We start from the raw sequence: 4193 nt of genomic DNA on the forward strand, positions 1-4193 counted from the left end.
GGCAGGCGATGGCGAATTTCCGCGCGCGCAAAGGGAGGGAACGACGCAGGGAAGAGGAGCGCAGGCGGGAGGCACCGGCTGCGCGGAGACGGCGTTTAAAGTTTAACACCCCGCTGGCTTCCCCTGCTGCATCGCACCGCCAGGCAGCCAGCACGTGAGCAGTGAGGTGTGAAAGGATGTGGCCTGACAGGGCCCGGGGAACCTCTCAAAGGGCGATTTTTCCACAAAAGCTTGGGGCAAGGAGGTGCAAAAACTGAAACCACACACATGAAAAACTTAGGAAGGGGGAAAAAAAAAAGCCCCCAAAACACAAAAGGGAAGATGAAGCAGGAGATGCCTCCCCAGCACCCCCTTCATTTGCTGAAGGTAGGTGCAGTCGGGCTTCGTGCAGTACAACAGACACCCCAGGACCCGGCACGCTCGAACCTCAGCTTGGRGACAGCCGGGTGTCACAGGGCCCCCGTCGCAAGCAAACACACGCCGGCAAGCGCCCAGGCTTCTTAGCAGGGCCGCGACCAGAGCAGCCATCGCGCCCGCCTGGGAGTCACCGCTCCGCTCAGCGCCCGGGTTTCTCCACCCGCAACGCAGGGCCGCTCCTCCGCACCCACCCTGCGCGCCTGGCGGGGAGCCACGTCACCGAGCGAACACGAACCCAACACGGAGAAGGAGCGAGCGCGGGGGGGGGGGGGCACACCGGCGGACCCCGACAGACCCGACGTCACGGCAAGCAACCGCAACCGCCGAAGGACGCAGGAGAGGTTTTCTCCCGACGGCGCGCCGGGTGCAGCAGACCGCGGCTGCAGGACAGGCGGGGGATATCGGCAGCAGCGAGTTCAGCGCCAGCCCGCTCCCCCTTGCCCTGCCGACACATTTCCATGGAGACAACTCCCGGCTCCGCGAAGCAGGCTGCTTACAGCTTTATCTTGATCCCTTTGCAAAGCTGGAATGGCATTAASGGAGCTGCGTTCTCAGCAGCTATCCCAGTCCTGTGTCTCAATATCGGCAAATGTTTCCTTCGGCCAGAGAGGCAAGCTTCGCCCCAGAAGGGCTGAAAACGGAGGGGAGGCAGAGCGATAACAGCAGCCACAGCCCCCCGCCAGGGTACGGGGCCGAGGCTCCTCCACCAGGCAGGCGCTGAGCACCGCCGTAACGGGCAGGAGCTGCACCAAGGAGCCTCTCAGATCTGYACGGATTCCTTCCTGCTATAAGTTACCCCAATTAAAAATCAAAACTGGGGTTTATCACCTTTTGCAGAAAAGCCAGGCAGGAGATATTGTACCGTGATCAAAGGCTTTAAAAGGACTAAGGGGATGGCAAGGTTGCCTGAGCTTTCTGATACACATCAGGGTATGAAACCATCAGGACAGGCGGTGTGAAGGGGCATTTTAATCYTTTTCTGTCCCATTAACGCTCCAAGGCCGAACTATACAGAATTAAAAGAACAGCCAGGATAAACAAGAAGTCCACAAACGTACTCAACCCCAAAGAGCAACTTTTCAGTGAGACGCTGTGGACTCGCACTTTGAGGATCAGAAAGCCTCTGCTGTGCGCTCTGCGCTAGTCTAGATCCATTGCGCTTCAGTTCTGCCTTGTTAAAGCCGAGCAGAAATACCAACTCTGTCACAAGAAACAGAAAAAGAAAATGATCAGAATTACGCYACTGGGAATCTCTTCTAATGTTTGCTCTAGACATTACTATAAYGCGCACAAAGGCTCCAGCCTGCCGTAACATGGGGTTTTGCAGGGTTCTAGGGGGAAGAACAACGGGCCGGGCTGCTTTCTGGTGTCAGAGTCCGAGAACACCACGAGTAGCTATGATGGTAACYGTTAATTAAACTGGGGACACGGTATCAAAGTCGGCATAGTAAAGGGAACAGCGCCGGTGGCTTCTTGCCGCTCCACAGCCACACATCATCCAGTTCCCACCAGCAAGACTGGAGGGGGACAGGGCTGGTGGAGCAGGGAGAAAGCCTCCTCTCAGCTCCTTTAGCTCTCTGTAGTTCAAAAAAATAGGAGCTCTGTTTATCTGACTRAAATCTCCCCACAGTCCCAGCAAATGCCACTAAACCCCTGCTTGAGCCTCGGTCGCTCTCTAAACAGCACCGGTGACCCTCTGCGGCTCTGCGCAGACGAGAGGCCATGCTGCCCTCCCTGCGTGGCTTGCCCCAAAAGCCCCCCCGATGATGGGGGAAGCATTGGGGACCTGCTCTGCCTGATCTGGAGAGAGACAGCCTGGCAGCTTCGCTCTCCTGAATCCAGCGTGGATTTTCATGCCACTTAATGGGCTCGATAGAGAAGGTCTGGTTAAGGAGATATGGCAACAGCTCCAGGATTCAAGAAAGAGATGCCAGAGGGTGACACTTCCACTCCGGTGCTAATGTGTTTCTCGAGCCCTTGACAGAGACAGAAAGTGCTGGCAGAGATATTAGGACATGTCAACTTCAATCCAGCAACTCATCCTTCAGAGCAGGTACGTCACCGGCTGTCTCCCCCCGGACACAGGATTATCAGGACAGCAAGATGTGCACCCACCCAGCCTCCCTGCGGACGCCGAGGAGAGGCCGGGGAGGAGTCTGCTCTGCTTGCTTGCTGGCAATGGGGACGCTGGAAACGAAGCGTTATTCACTGCAGTATTCCTGCCTGCAACGCGAAACACGCAACATTCRGAAACCCAGCTACCACGCAACAGGCCTCTCCTGCCCTGCCGGCAGCACTGAATTCAGGCGGGAATTGCTTTGATGAGCGCTCAAATCGCAAGAGTTTCATCACCCATCCTCCGCCCTCCTCCGCAGGTGCAGTTTACCTTACCCGRGCTCTTTGAAGCAGGTTTGCATCACTCCTCCCGCCTGTCTGCCAAGCACCCGGCCAACCTCCTGGCACTGTACAAGCAAACATCACGGCAGTTCCCTGCACTGCTCCACAGACCCACGAACTCTTGCTAAATTCACTGGCACAGGATCTCCTGCAGCACAAGCAAGCCACCTAACAGACCTCAATCCTTATTAAAGGATGCAATTCAGCAAAGCCGTGGCCGCACTGGGGTCAGAGCTGTCTTGGTACAGTCACATTTCAGAAATAAGATTAATTCTTGCAGTGAAAGAGCCCCTGTAAGGCCTTCTTTCTTGTGCTCTGCCTGATCTCCTCTCATTCTAAGCATGTAAACGGGTGCATCTTGTAAGCGCTGTGYGCATAGTCTTGAAGGATATTATTAAAAATGATAAAATAGAGAAGTGTTTGCAGGAAACAGTCTCCCATTGTGGCTCCTCCAGACAGAGCCTGGGATTTTCAGGGACCCAAGGGTGCTAGTCACAAAGCGTAAAATGCTCAAAAGCACCTACAGGTCTTAAGGGCTTAAGTTCCATTGAGAGTCAAAGGGACTTAACCTAAGCCACTAAGATGCTTTTGAAGATTTTCCTCCCAGCAACTCCCATTTCAGAGGGTGCTGGACACCTAACTCCCTTAAGCTACTTTGGGTATCCAAGGGGATATAGGAGGAGGGGGCTTATCTACCAAGCAGTTTGGCTAGCTTAGATCCTGCTGCTTAAAGAAGGAGCCTGCGGCAAACATTGCTAAAAAGAGCCACGCAGGTATCTTGCCATTTATTGAGTTACTTTTTTTAGCCCAAATGGAACCGGTGACTGAAATGTTTGCTCTGGGTTTAAAAAAAAATMCCATTAGGAAGGGGAAACAAGCCTTCATTTCAGATTCATTAGAGTGAAACAACTTGAAAATGTTTCACCAAACCCTTTTTGGGCTTCTCCCATTTCTGTTTTGTCTGCATGCGAAAAGGAGAAGGGCAATTTTAAAGAAATCTGCTGCAAAAAGTTTCATCAGCCAGATCTAGTGAATGATTAAACATCTTCATTTGCCATAGCTGCCRTGGGAGAATTACTCCCATTAGACATATCAATCGAAGCAAACACCTTACAGGCAGAGGGCTGCACTGAGGTCTCTCTTCCTTGCAGCATCACCGGCTCAGTTTGTGCTGCTTATTAGCAAAGGTCAGCGGGTCGCTTCATTTCCTCCCAGCAACCTCTTTAAAGAAAGAAAGAAAAGCTTTTAGCACAACCACTAGCTCATTTGTCACCTCCCCCGGGGAGGGGAGAGATGAAATTTAAATACGCCGCCCCACATCGCTACCTCGCGGCTCCCCCGCGCCTGGCCCCGGCGAAGCCGGCCGCACGGGGCCGGCG

At 53.9% G+C, this 4193-nt stretch overlaps 1 protein-coding gene across 4 annotated transcripts in view; it reads right to left on the bottom strand.

Annotated features, from left to right (window-relative positions):
• PTPRS (protein tyrosine phosphatase receptor type S) overlaps positions 1-4017 on the bottom strand; it is a 103035-nt gene extending 99018 nt beyond the window's left edge. For 2 of the 4 annotated variants that reach the window (XM_085312626.1, XM_085312625.1), the window contains exon 1: positions 3929-4017. The gene's annotated coding sequence lies outside the window, so the exon portion shown is untranslated. The remainder of the gene's footprint in view (positions 1-3928) is intronic. The other 2 variants (XM_085312627.1, XM_085312628.1) reach the window with 2 other exon arrangements.
• Positions 4018-4193: the final 176 nt, after the last annotated feature.

The sequence above is a fragment of the Rhea americana genome, unplaced genomic scaffold, assembly GCF_003343005.1.
Source record: "Rhea americana isolate MKP2758 unplaced genomic scaffold, rheAme1 scaffold_369, whole genome shotgun sequence".
Classification (NCBI taxonomy): domain Eukaryota; kingdom Metazoa; phylum Chordata; class Aves; order Rheiformes; family Rheidae; genus Rhea; species Rhea americana.